Consider the following 16,167-nt stretch of genomic DNA (forward strand, 5'->3'; position numbering starts at 1 on the left):
CCCTTCCCCGCTTTGTTCTGTGCAGTATCGTATCACATGAGTACTTTTTTTCATGCCTTTGTTGATCGAGCTTATATGCAAAAACAAAATATCAAAATTATTTCGAATGCAACCTTTGTGCTTGATATACATATATTCAGAGAGTAAATAAGCCCTACACAGTTATGAGAAAATTAGGGGATTTGCATGATTTAGTCAGACTGGATATTTCCATGTGATGGACGGTATAGGTGGAAGAGACAGGAAAATATTTATAGGGAGTAATTCTATAGCACAGACGAAGAATATATACCTTAGAGACACGCTTGAGTCTGTGGGAAATGTGCCGGCAAATTTACAGCTTTCAAGCAATTACAGATAGCATGTTGTATGAATATCCCATTCATCAGGTCTATATATATACTCAGACGATTGTGTGGGCATTCATATTATCACCAGCATGCATGGTCTTGTATATGGTAGTTATTACACGGAGTGCTATAACTATAACAGTTTATGGAACTGAAAATGCTCTGGCATATATTAAATTTCGACATTTGCATAAAAAGTAACTACTGTTGCTTTGGTATAGGATGAGTTACATTGATGCGTATCTGATTCGTGTGTATGTAAACTTACAAGACCTGGTTAAAATTATGTTAAGCTGCAACGAAGCACAAAACGATGCTTGCAAGCAATGTCCACGTATATAAATCAATATGTATAGGCCTTTACTGTAACCTAAATCATAAACAACGATTGCTATGTAATGTTTCATTTAAGCTTAGTTGTAATTCAAATATATGCCTGTTTATGCATATGATATTGTAACGTGAATGACCTTTATACTCATCCGTAGTAAACTGCACTTAGCTTCATAGCCAGCCATGTCATGAATATTCATAATCTCTTAGGATGTAATTTTAGGGGGTTAAATGTTAATTGCTGTGTTTTATAGACTAATTAAGAGAGTTATGGGTTTAGTAAACCAACATTATCATTAAGTTAAATGTCTACGACATGTCTGCACATGTTTGGGGGCATAATGTTATTGTTGTTAATTAAATAGTTAAAGGGACTGTACTTCCCATGTTGTACTGTTATATTGCGTGGTATATGGACCAGAGTGAAACGGTCAAATAAACGTTTGTAAAATTAGTCTTTTCTAAAAAAACTGGCACTCTCACTCTCTAAAGTCTTGTGCGCAGAGTCATATTTTGTTGTGAGTTTGTAACCTGGCCTGTATGGCTGGCCATCAGTCTCAAATCATCGGAGATCGACTTATACTGATTTAAATCGACATATACCAGTTTCCTTCGACATATACGAGTTTCCTTCGACAAACCAGTTTCATTCTACATATCATCGATTTAAATCGACATATACCAGTTTCATTCTACATATCATCGATTTATTTTACTTATCATCGATTTAAATCAATGATAAGTAAAATAAATCGATGATATGTCGAAGTAAACTGGTATATGTCGATTTAAATCGATGATATGTAGAATGAAACTGGTATATGTCGATTTAAATCGACATATCATCGATTTATTCTACATATCATCGATTTATTTTACTTATCATCGATTTAAATCGATGATAAGTAAAATAAATCGATGATATGTCCATTTAAATCGACATCTACCAGTTTAAATCGATGATATGTCGAAATAAACTGGTATATGTCGATTTAAATCGATGATATGTCGAAGTAAACTGGTATATGTCGATTTAAATCGATGATATGTAAAATGAAACTGGTATATGTCAGTTTAAATCGACATATACCAGTTTACTTCGACATATCATCGATTTATTTTACTTATCATCGATTTAAATCGACAACTGGCACTCTCACTCTCTAAAGTCTTGTGCGCAGAGTCATTTTTTGTTGTGAGTTTGTAACCTGGCCTGTATGGCTGGCCATCAGTCTCAAATCATCGGAGATCGACTTATACCGATTTAAATCGACATATACCAGCTTCCTTCGACATATACGAGTTTCCTTCGACAAACCAGTTTCATTCTACATATCATCGATTTAAATCGACATATACCAGTTTCATTCTACATATCATCGATTTAAATCGACATATACCAGTTTCATTCTACATATCATCGATTTATTTTACTTATCATCGATTTAAATCAATGATAAGTAAAATAAATCGATGATATGTCGAAGTAAACTGGTATATGTCGATTTAAATCGATGATATGTAGAATGAAACTGGTATATGTCGATTTAAATCGACATATCATCGATTTATTCTACATATCATCGATTTATTTTACTTATCATCGATTTAAATCGATGATAAGTAAAATAAATCGATGATATGTCGAAATAAACTGGTATATGTCGATTTAAATCGATGATATGTCGAAGTAAACTGGTATATGTCGATTTAAATCGATGATATGTAAAATGAAACTGGTATATGTCAGTTTAAATCGACATATACCAGTTTACTTCGACATATCATCGATTTATTTTACTTATCATCGATTTAAATCGATGATATGTCCATTTAAATCGATGATATGTCCATTTAAATCGACATCTACCAGTTTAAATCGATGATATGTCGAATTAAATCGGTAGAAGTCAATTTCCGTGAACTTATACCAGTATCTAGCGTCTCAAATTGACATATACCTATTTAAATCGACATATCATCGATTTAGCTCATTAACATATTCCAAATCCCGATTTCGGTGATGATTGACATGTGGAGATACATCACGTGTAGTCACCTGACAAGGCGGGCGAATAGTTTAATAGTTCCAAAATTACGAAGCTAGCAAGGGTGTTCATCATGGTTATGTCAATGGTAATTATGAACAATTACTTGCAAAAGATTTCGGTGTAACAATAAGGCTGAAAAAACTGATATGTCAGTGATGTGCAATTATCTCAATGCAAACTGGGCTTGTCTACTCGAACACGTGGCGCTATGATATAGGAATACACATGCAACTGAATAGGCCCACAGTACGTACACAGATGCAATTACCTACTCCAGTTACACCATAAACAAAGATGATATTGTTCTGCAGTGAGGCCTACTGTAAGGTTACCTTTTAATGTAGCTAAATATATACCCATGGGATTTAACAGTTACAGTATTCAAGCTCAAATCATGCATTCCACTGTGCTCGTGTTTATTTTCAATTATTCGCCCGCCTTGTCAGGTGACTACACGTGATGTATCTCCACATGTCAATCATCACCGAAATCGGGATTTGGAATATGTTAATGAGCTAAATCGATGATATGTCGATTTAAATAGGTATATGTCAATTTGAGACGCTAGAAACTGGTATAAGTCCACGGAAATTGACTTCTACCGATTTAATTCGACATATCATCGATTTAAACTGGTAGATGTCGATTTAAATGGACATATCATCGATTTATTTTACATATCATCGATTTAAATCGATGATAAGTAAAATAAATCGATGATATGTAGAATAAATCGATGATATGTCGATTTAAATTGACATATACCAGTTTCATTCTACATATCCTCGATTTAAATCGACATATACCAGTTTACTTCGACATATCATCGATTTATTTTACTTATCATCGATTTAAATCGATGATAAGTAAAATAAATCGATGATATGTAGAATGAAACTGGTATATGTCGATTTAAATTGACATATACCAGTTTCATTCTACATATCATCGATTTAAATCGACATATACCAGTTTACTTCGACATATCATCGATTTATTTTACTTATCATCGATTTAAATCGATGATAAGTAAAATAAATCGATGATATGTCGAAGTAAACTGGTATATGTCGATTTAAATCGATGATATGTAGAATGAAACTGGTATAAGTCGAGGGAAACTGGTATATGTCGAAGGAAACTGGTATATGTCGATTTAAATCGGTATAAGTCGATCTCCCATGATTTGAGACTGATGGCCCGCCATAGGCCTGGTCTCTAGTTGCTGCCCTGCGGTGGTTAACTGATACACAGGCTAGCAACGATTTCTCCAAACAGATCTTCTGGCAGTATTCTTGGCCATGCTGAGGACCCTCGGAACGCAACAATATGTTAATAACCACTGAAACCTATAGTAGGCCTTCTTAAACAACTGCAGAATACGACTAAATACAACAACTCGATGTGGTTGTCTTAATAAATCTGGCTATAACAAGACAGCAATAGCCATACATATCCGTTCGTTGCTGAGGAAGTTTATATGTTGCATGTATCTAAGATATGCAGTCAGTGTCAGATCAACGTAAATACGTATCTGATGTATAGGCCTAGTAATGCCAACTTCTACTCAGCACATAACATATATTTTTTGGTCTATTTTAGCTTCTTTTCATCACGTTTTCATTTCATGTACAACATATGATCTCAAATCATTCTCGTAACATACCATCTCAGCTAATGCCACTCCAAACATGAATCAATAACATGTAATTCAACAGTTTTTTTTTATGGATTATTATAAAGTTTAGAAAAATCCATATTTTAAGGCCATATTATGTTTAAGCCGTATTATACCGATTTCATTTCATTTTTGGTTTGATTAAAGAGAAACTTAATGATAGTATTGCAGTTAGATATTAACCACGAGAGGAGACTGTTCGAGAAAGTGAGACGTTCATATAATCTTACACTTTATAATACATTTAAAATGGGTAGTGAATAGCTAACGGTACATGTACCTCCATGTTATTTATCAATATACAACAAAAGCAATTTCAAACGGTAGACTCAGGCATGAACGGTTCAGTACAGCCTTGTTTTAGCTAAAAACACGTCACGTTTAAAGTATGATACGCTCGGATGAAAGGCACCCTCTCCCCCCCCCCCCCCCACCTTCCTGCAATTCGCGGTGCTCTTAATCAACATAACCACTTTTTTCTGTCAGACAAAACAGGGCTGCCAAGAAAATTAATAACAAAGTTTCGCTGAACCGGTCGCAGTGAGGAGCAAATGTTAACTGTTTCTAGTTTAGGCAACTCTCATGCAGAGAGGAAAGAAGTATCTAGTCTCAGTGAAATTTTAATAGTTGCCTAAAAAATGTTAGTTTCTATGTCTGTCTGTTTCCCTGGGGGCAATTATGAAATCTTGCCGAAAACTCTCAGTTTTTTAGCCTTTCATAAAGTGTCAAGATTCACAACGTTTCCTGACGGCGGGAAATAGATCCCCATGCACGCACGTTTTTATTTCAGTGAATATTTCGGCATTCCGTCACACCGACTATTTTTATATTTAAACCATGCCTACAATGTGTGTAAACACCTGCGCCTCAAATATCAAAATAGATGTTTTCCATTTTGCCTGCCAATTTTTGCTAAATCGAACAAGTATTACTGAAACTGAAATGAATTTCAATGAGACATCTTCCAATACATGTGTATACAAAATGAACATTAAAGGGTGTGAAGACTCGCGCACAAAGAAACGTCTCATGCCGGTAATCTGACCTAGTTTCGAATGAGGTGTAACAGAATTGTTAGACACCACCATCGATCCCAGAAAATACACACACAGCTTGCTACCGTCGATAATTAGATTAATAGTGTACAGTCAATACATACAGCTACGGTCAATACCCAGAACACAGTGTACATAGCAGCGATGGACATCTCAGGTATAGATAAAAGATAACAAGGTATCACGTTTCATTACTGTCTGCATTTTGTAGCGACAAGCAGAAAACTTTACTTTCAAGCAACGGAAAGTTAACTTTTGCACAGCGCGGCACGCGTTTTGGGGCGAGTCTTCAAATGCCTTTAACAAACATTTATCAGGGCGGATCTATGGTTCGTGCGACCCTGGCGAAGTTGAAACCCACTCCCATGTAGGGGAGTTGAGGTTCAACCCCCTCCCCCCCCCCCCCCCGCCCCTAAGAGATACATCAATTTTAGGTCTTTGTGCACGTTTGAACTAAAAACTACTTTCCAATATTTGCTGAGTAGTCGAAAAGGTTAAGCATTTAACTTCTTCTTGGTACTTTTGAATTACACAGATATCTTCAGTAATTGATATTTTACCTCCTGTTTATTTACAATAAAATCTTAAATACTGTCAAGCCTGCTTATCTATATTGTTCTGGGATTTTAAACAGTACCGAATTATTTATCAAGCTCGAATCAAAAACTGTGTTATAACGTAATCAAATTTCGAGCCATAAATTAGACATATAAAACATGACAGGTTACTCGTATTATTGCAAAAGACAGTCACACAGGTTCGTAAAATTTTGCGGTTTCGTTTTCGTTATTTATTATAATTTTCCCCATCATTTCTTTCCCTATTACCTTAGTTACCTCCTTTTGTATCACTGATTTTATAGAAACAAGTTGATATCTTATATAGATGGCTAAAACCCTCTTTGGGGTGGGGGTGGGTGGGGAATTAAAAAGTAAATAAGCTAATACAAACTGAACTGTACAAGTGCTACCAAAGTGACTATGTACACGGATACAATAAAGAGGAAACGGCTGGATTGAAGACTAGCTGCAAAATCCCTGAAAGAATTATTTCCACTCGCTTCCTTCCCAGTTTTAGATCAAATGTATACAAAAATTGAAGCCCGTGGAGGTTATAAAATACACAAAAAAGTACTTGTCTGTCCACATTTAATATTTATCGAAATCTAGCGGCAATTTTTCTTTTCTTTTTATTACATTTTAGCAGAGAAAAAATGATTGATTCTAATCTTAATATTCTTGTCACGGTGGCCCCAAAACAGTGTAAACAAGAAACATGTTCAGACAGACTCATGAGAGTATACTAAAACAATATTGAAAGTAGATTTTAAAGGCCATAATTTCAATGCGATTATGACCCTGTCGGCATTTATCATTTCCTGAAAAGAGGAAGAGAATGGATTGAAGGCTAGCTCACAAATCCTTGAGAAGAATTGTTTCCACTCGTTTCACTATCAGGTTGATACCAAAACATAAAAACCCATTACAACTGGAGCTAGAATGTATTATGAAATACATATATAACATAACAATAGAACAAATTATAATAATCATATTAATAATGGTGATTTATAACGCGCACATATCCATCCAGAGAGTGCTCAAGACGCGGGAGGAAAAGAGAAGAGAAAAGAAAGCAAAAACGAATAATCAAAAGAATTATTGGTTAAACAGGGGCAACTTCCTCATGGGGATAATCTGTCTTCGAAGCGATCATTTATGCGCAAACCAGTCTTTTTTCGAGTAGTATATAATGTAAGGAGATATATCAGTATCATTTTCATCACTATATACATTAAACCAGAACGTGTATTTCTATTTGAATAATAATAATAATAATAATAATATATATATATATATATATATAAGATATATAAGATAAGATATATAAGATAAGATATATAAGATAAGATATATAAGATAAGATATATAAGAATATAAGATAACATTCGAAATTCACGTGCAACGCTTCACGTACTATTATTATTAGCATTGTCTACGCTTTATCATAATCATGAATATGTTATACTGTATAGTTATAGTATAATCTTCATGTTAATAACAAATATGCGGGTTATGTAGAAATAAGTAGAGTTAATTATCTATATCTATATCACTAGTCTACTAAGGCAAGCCAAATCGTTTTCAAACAACATATTGTCCTTACGTATATACAAACTGTATAGAGGTCCATCGATTATCGTATAGATTCGTCTCTGTTTATATCTGATATGTGAGTCCCTACTGGTACTCAAATTGTACCACAAATACAGGTAGGCCTACTCGTGGGTTGTACTCTCTACTCTTACTCAGAGTAAAGATATGTTAGTATAAGATTTAGTCCTCGTACACAATAGGCGACAGCCTTTTATTCGTACTTTGCCTATGTCAAGGGGAATTCTACTTCTATACTCGTAAGGTACCGACCCATGCTGTTGTACTCACACCACAAATTTGATACTTCAGCGGGTCGTAGTCTGCGATCTCTATAGTGTGTCACACGTGGATATATAATTTCAGTATGGCAGATAGCTGGGAGACAGGGAGAGTGGACGCACAGGATAAAAGGTATACTTGCATTAGGAATACACCCAAAAGCTCATCAGTTGTACATTACATTCCATATTGAAACATTACACCTTATTTTACCAAATAATGGCGCGTGCATTAACTAACCATTTTGTACATGAGTACATTCGCATCATTTATCACAGCTATTTTAGTCTATTTTACAACCTTGAATTTTCGTAGATATCTTCGCTTTGCCAGTTTCTACTTAGAGCTGGTTAGGAAACATAATTCTTTAAATCGATTACTATGGGAGTTTTATGATCTTTGAAATCGACTGTACTTCTTGTGAAAAAGACATGTTGAAATTGCAAAGTGCCTTTCTAGTATTTCGCTGAGAGGAGTGGTGTTATATGATTTTAAGAATGATAATCACCTATATACATGGCGTCTAATGAGCTACTATATGGCTTTCTGCATGAATGGCTCCATATATACATGAGCCTATAATTACAAAGTTAATTGTAAATGTGTATACTCTCATATCTGCAAAAGTATCCGAAACCACAACAGCGCGATAAAGTGAACACATTATCAGAATTCAAAAAAATAACAAACTGACAAAAAACATTATATATTAATGTAATAAAAATTTTATGGCTTTGATGTGCTTTTAGGCGTTAGATGAAAGTACGAGGAGAAAGCCTCGTTCTCTCCAGTAGAATAGAAAATAGTTACAGAAGCGCCTGATATCTACGTGCATGCCAAACTCCTTAACATTAAACTCTGGTCAAAGGTCAGAAAGTCACTACAAAACAAGAATAAGGCGGTTATAAAAGCAATATTCCTAAACGCTTACCTATTACTTGATCAGCTTTTGTATAAGATTCATCGGTGTTTTATTTTCTTGATTCTGTTTTGACTACTAAGCGCTGTTCTTGCAGTTGGTATTTTCAGTGTTAAGCATTGCATACTTATACACACTGTCTAACGTTAATGCGATAGTATCCATATGGGATCATATAGTTACTGGTACATTTGCAACGAACTCTATATACATATGATTCAGTATTACGTATAGAATAACTTCATTAAATTCAACCATGGGTCAAAATGATGTTGATAAGCAATTTAACAAGGATACTTAAAGGAATATATTACTTGGATAGTGACATTTCTACAGTCGCTCTTAAATGGATAGCTCAGGAGTATATCGAGGTTTTGTTGTTCTTCAAAATATAAAATTGCGTAAATAACACCAAATGTGTAAATGGAATTGTAAAAAATCCAGAACAGTGAAAAAAAAGTTCCAGCCTTCACCAGGATTCGAACCCTGGCCTCCCGCTTTATATGCGGACACCCTAACCACTAGGCTATGGACGCTGATTGTATGTCCAGAGGTTCTAAACCGGTAAGGAATTGGTCGTAATTCCACTGTAGGCGTTTGTCACCTGTATCGAACAATACGAGTTCTGTTTTCGTGATATATTTGCCTTACTTGCTATGATATCACCTTTTTAACAAAATATATTTCATAGTACGCTGAATCGATTTTAAAATGTGATTGTACTTTGTAATCTCAAGTCACCTCTGAAATCGATGATGTTATCGCATCGCATTATTGACCATGTATTTACTGAGATTTTTTAAATGAAATAATATTTTGGCACTTAAAGTCATTTCTGGACAGCTTTCATATCATTTTTCAGAGACATTTATCAGCTTCCTGTGAAGTACGATCATTGGTTCGGCCCTCCACAGACAAGATAAATACATCAAGTATTACATGAATCGGTGTACACGTGACATACAGTACTACCCACAGACAAGATAAATACATCAAGTATTACATGAATCGGTGTACACGTGACATACAGTACTACCCACAGACAAGATAAATACATCAAGTATTACATGAATCGGTGTACACGTGACATACAGTACTACCCACAGACAAGATAAATACATCAAGTATTACATGAATCGGTGTACACGTGACATACAGTACTACCCACAGACAAGATAAATACATCAAGTATTACATGAATCGGTGTACACGTGACATACAGTACTACCCACAGACAAGATAAATACATAAAGTATTACATGAATCGGTGTACACGTGACATACAGTACTACCCACAGACAAGATAAATACATAAAGTATTACATGAATCGGTGTACACGTGACATACAGTACTACCCACAGACAAGATAAATACATAAAGTATTACATGAATCGGTGTACACGTGACATACAGTGCTACCCACAGACAAGATAAATACATAAAGTATTACATGAATCGGTGTACACGTGACATACAGTACTACCCACAGACAAGATAAATACATAAAGTATTACATGAATCGGTGTACACGTGACATACAGTACTACCCACAGACAAGATAAATACATAAAGTATTACATGAATCGGTGTACACGTGACATACAGTACTACCCACAGACAAGATAAATACATAAAGTATTACATGAATCGGTGTACACGTGACATACAGTGCTACCCACAGACAAGATAAATACATAAAGTATTACATGAATCGGTGTACACGTGACATACAGTACTACTCACAGACAAGATAAATACATAAAGTATTACATTGATCGGTGTACACGTGACATACAGTACTACCCACAGACAAGATAAATACATAAAGTATTACATGAATCGGTGTACACGTGACATACAGTACTACCCACAGACAAGATAAATACATAAAGTATTACATGAATCGGTGTACACGTGACATACAGTACTACCCACAGACAAGATAAATACATAAAGTATTACATGAATCGGTGTACACGTGACATACAGTACTACCCACAGACAAGATAAATACATAAAGTATTACATGAATCGGTGTACACGTGACATACAGTACTACCCACAGACAAGATAAATACATAAAGTATTACATGAATCGGTGTACACGTGACATACAGTACTACCCACAGACAAGATAAATACATAAAGTATTACATTGATCGGTGTACACGTGACATACAGTACTACCCACAGACAAGATAAATACATAAAGTATTACATGAATCGGTGTACACGTGACATACAGTGCTACCCACAGACAAGATAAATACATAAAGTATTACATGAATCGGTGTACACGTGACATACAGTACTACCCACAGACAAGATAAATACATAAAGTATTACATTGATCGGTGTACACGTGACATACAGTGCTACCCACAGACAAGATAAATACATCAAGTATTACATTGATCGGTGTACACGTGACATACAGTACTACTTCATGAATCAGTGTCACATAACACATCAATAAATGCATGCCTATTGAGAAAACATCTCATGTGTCATAAGAAAAAAGTGCATATGGTCATTAAACTTCTTTTAAATTGCCGAAAATCAGTTCCAAGCACAATTTACCGGTGTAAGATTTAAAATGTTTACAACAGTCAGCGTACGGAAATGAAAAAGGGATTTAAACATAATAACAGTTAAGAAAGTAATGGCGGCAAGACTTAATGAATAATAGTTATCCGAATTCTTAGATCTGTAAATATGTCGTTTTGTCTCGCTAGAAATGTTTTGATACTTCTATATATCTTGGGCATTTTTCGTCTCTTCGCCTCAATTAATAAGGCATCATTTGAATATTTATTGCCAACTTATCAGGCTTCTTTGGAGAACTGGTTGCTACTGTTCAGTGTATATAAACATACAATGGAAGTAATACTACGGTGACCTATGCGTTCCACACAATCAAACTTTTTAATAGAGAGGCTTATAATCATCGTTTTCTGACTGATGAACACTGTTGAACGTGGGCGATAGTGAAGGAGAACAAATATTGGTTCTCTGTATGTCTGTATGTATGGGTGTCTATGTACGTGTGTATGTGTATGTGTGTCTATGTATGTTTGTGTATGTATGTATGTGTGTATGTATGTATGTGTATGTATGTATTTATGTTTGAATGTGTATGCATATAAGTATCATCATATATTAAATACACAAAAGGCTAGACCGTACATAAGATATAAAGAGCAAGACATAATATAAGCAATAATACGCAATAATACACAACGTCACAAATATCGCCTAAAAACTATATAAAATTGAATGCCATCATGTTGATTTTCCTTTCTTCGAGTACCGAAATACTGTAAATCAGTCACCAACTTCATTTGGCAAAGAACCATACAACTGCCCTATACTCTTTACCACTTGTCTCCATATCCACCACTTAAGCTACAGTTGCAAGTAGTAGTATACTTTACTCGCTGATTAAGAAACAGAGTGGAAATTGTAGCTACAACTATGATTGTAGATTGCCAAAAAATAATATAAAAAACAAACAGATAATAAAACAGGGTAAAAGTTACTCGAAAACCTTCATTTACTATATAACTTTGCTACATTGGTACGAGAGCGACATCTTTCATTATTGCAAAACTGCCTTAATTGACAAGTGAGCCGTCGCAACTAAATAAATTGTCTAAGTACTTGAAGGTCTATAGGAGACAGTTGTCAACGTAAGACCTAAAGAACTGTGAATAAAAACTGACTGTGGGTTTCTTAAAGCAGTTTACTGACTGTTTACAGGCATGTGTATGCAAAAATTTGAAATCCACTCTCTGCGTTATATTAAAGTGATGTATCATTTGTTAAGACTACAGCAAAAAAACACTGATTCCATTCGCAGCTGACATTACCATCTGAAAAAATAGTAAATGACACTTAATGACACTAAATAAAAGGCTGTAGACTATATATATTAGCTAACAGTAATAGCACCTTTAGTACCGACCAAGGCTGGCTTAAAGTAGCTTATGGAATTATTGATTCATCAACTTAAAGTCAACCTCAAGAGTATTGCTAAAATGACATTACTCGTGGAAAGGTAAATTATCCCCCCAAATGAGCATTATGGAATTTGTTATGAAACTTCGTCGCCCTGGCATTTTTGTTCTATTAGTATTAGTCACATACCCAAAAAATCGGAATATTTTCCTAATTTGATACTTTTTGTATCCTTATTTGGAATAAAATTGGAATCAATCAACACAAACTGCTATACATTAACAGATTGACAAACGAACAGAAACAAAACGTCTCAAATTATCAATTTCTCCTTAATTAGTTGAAATTAAACTTGATCATATAACTTCATGAAGCATCATTTAATATCCCAAAAATATAGATGGGCATACACGGATTAAGAGCAGGAGGAAGGAAGGAGAAGGAGGAGAAGGCTAGCCTTCTGGGAGGCAGCCTCATCCCTTCAAGGAAGGTTTATCAATATCAGAATACCATAAATACATTTTATTTGCGTTTTCTCAAACTGTTCTTTTATTCCTTATTTTACTTTTCATAACTTCCACATACTTTAATTCCACCAGCTGAACTCACCTTCACTAGCGGAATGATATCCGCTAATCTTAGGGACTATTTCTTTTCGCCTCGGAAGTTGACAAGGCGCAGGTGGAAATCAACAATACTTCATGTAACTTAATGTTAGCTCTCTTTCTTCTTAATATAAAGAATGCTATATAGATTAGAGCAAATTTGTTGTACATATCTGATATATGCTGATATGTTTTTGGTTTGAAACTGAAGCATTGAAACTAAAAATTAAGGTATACTTAATGTTCAAGTATATGTTTGTGATAGTCACAAATGGTGGTGTTATAAATTCGTTCTGCCGCTTTAAGCACCTCACGAAAGAGATGGGGCAAAAAATATTATTATTGAGTCAGACAATATTATTTACCGGCAGAGCCGATTCAATCCGCACATGTGGTTTTGGAAGGTTGTATGCAGGACAATCGTATACGTTATAGGCACACTAACCGTAAGTGTGTAAATCAGCATGCTTTGATACTTTACCCAAGAGCACACACGAGTCTAACTCGGTAAAATGAGATATATATTGTGAATCCTCCTAAAAAAAACTTGACGTTTAATTAAAGTACCAAATATGTGATTCACCCGATCCAGACTTAGCCTTCATTAATGTCTTTCAAACTTGATGCTTGAAAATCACTCACGTGTGACATTTAAGGGCTTCCGTTTGCTTCTGGCACCTATTGGAATACACACACACACAGTACTTCATAAAACTCACATGCACATTATATACGGCTATATTTGAAATGCAACGTACCGGAACACGCCACGGTTGAAGTATTGTGGGAAATAGAATCAGCCACACTCCCGAAAGCCTCATGAATACAGCAATATCTTTGTTTATTACAGTCCTTACCGACGCCTAACGCTTAGCAGAGCTTAAACTTTAATTAACATTTTGGGGTTTTTTTTGGCTCTTGCTGCTGCTGTTATATATTTATATTCTTTGATATTGTGTACTACTACAATATGGCATTGCAATGACTATATATGTAGGTGTTGAAATGATATGGAGAGAGTTATTAGAAATGCAGTCTTGAAAGGGGTTGTCAAAGTTTGTCAAAATTGAATGTAATAAGAATGTGAATAGTTTTAAAATATAAGTCAACAACGAAGACATTTCTAAGTGGGTTTTTATCCTCAAAATTAAATCAAGTTTACATGCGATACCGAGGAAGGGTGTTCTAAAGATGCGTGTACGTTGTGTGCATGTAACAGTGCCACGATATACGCTTAATTCGTGAATATGTGCCAGTTCAGTGTGACCTACATAATTGCATGGACTTATTAAATACTCAGGCATAAGTAGAGGGAAATGGCTTCATATGACATGATTGAAATGTGACATTTTGACAAGATAGGGTACTTTCCCTCCATATATGTCAAAACAAACTAACCAACTGCTAGGTTATACTGCTACAGTGGCGTAGGAAGGTACTTTTGACTGATTGTCGGCCTGGGGGAGGGGTCTAAGGGGAGGGTGTCCCCCTCCCCCTTTGGATTTTTTTTTGCATTTCCAGGTGGCCTCAGATGCAATTTGGTGCAATATAGCACACTTCAACCCACCCACTCCATTTTGTATATAATTTTGCATTTTCACCTGGCCTTAAATGCAATTTGGTGCTCCAAATGAGATTTTTTTCTCATTTGGAAATGAAAAAGGGATTTTCTGACTTGCGAAGCGGGGGGCGGAATGATACTTCCGCCCCTCCACATTTTTCACTGGGGGCTGGCGCCCCCCAGCCCCCCGGTTCCTACGCCCTTGTACTGCTATACTCATCAGTAGCACGGCATGAAATGAGTCCGCCAATGTTTGTGTCTCATATTTAAACAAGATGAAAAGAGGGCCAGTAACAGGTTTAACTTGGTACTCAAAACCACATGTTGGGTTCAATCAGAAACAGGTTGGATGGTGGAAAACGAATCAAAGACACGTGTGCGTGTATGTTTGTGTATGTGTTTGTCTACAAGTATACGTCAAGTAAGTTAAAGATGTAAATCAAAGATAACAGACCTTATAACTTTAAACAATGTGATTTCAACCTTCACAAACGATAAACAAAAATTGCATTGTGTTATGAAGATTTTCCTTGAAATAATAATACCTGGAATTTTATATGATGAAATCACAGGGAAATGTTGACGTCTATAAATAGTCACAATGTTATTTTTTAATCATATTGTCAAAGAGGCATACATTAAAGGAAATGTGAGTTGCACTTTCGTTTTAAATTGGATGACCTCAATTTAAGTGTCAGAAATCTAGCAACATAAATAAAAGAAAAATCAAGAACGAAAATGAATACTAACCAAAACCTTCCTTTTCTTACGATAACTTACTCACTAACTCACTCAAGGCTGTGAAATATTTTGTGTGTGAAAGTGCTAGTAGGGAAATTAAAAGGCTTCTTATGTTAACTTCAAGGTATCTAATAAACTAACGATGGATATATTTGCCAGATTTGTGGGTCACTTCATCAGTGGCATGTATACGTTTATGTATGGCCTGTATGTGTGTGTATGTTTTCTGTGGTTAATTATTTGTATTTTGTATTTTGTACATATATATATGTATGTATTATATATATATATATATATATATATATATATAATGTATATATATATATGTATATATATATATATATTATATATATATATATATATGTATGTATATATATATATATATATATATTATAAATGTATGTATATATATATATATATATATATATATATATATATATATATATATATATATATATGGTGTATGTGTATATACGTATGA

General features: G+C 34.8%; 1 protein-coding gene across 3 annotated transcripts in view; it reads right to left on the minus strand.

Moving 5' to 3' along the window:
* The window catches only part of LOC139978335 (transforming growth factor beta activator LRRC33-like), a 60,186-nt gene that overhangs the window by 32,344 nt on the left and 11,675 nt on the right, over positions 1-16,167 (minus strand). Inside the window, exon 1 of one of the 3 annotated variants that reach the window (XM_071988439.1) lies at positions 8,834-9,037. The exons of the other annotated variants lie outside the window; for them this stretch is intronic. The gene's annotated coding sequence lies outside the window, so the exon portion shown is untranslated. Of the gene's footprint in view, positions 1-8,833; positions 9,038-16,167 lie in introns of those variants that run through there. 3 annotated transcript variants of the gene reach the window in all.

Source organism: Apostichopus japonicus, chromosome 13, assembly GCF_037975245.1.
Source record: "Apostichopus japonicus isolate 1M-3 chromosome 13, ASM3797524v1, whole genome shotgun sequence".
NCBI classification, from domain to species: domain Eukaryota; kingdom Metazoa; phylum Echinodermata; class Holothuroidea; order Aspidochirotida; family Stichopodidae; genus Apostichopus; species Apostichopus japonicus.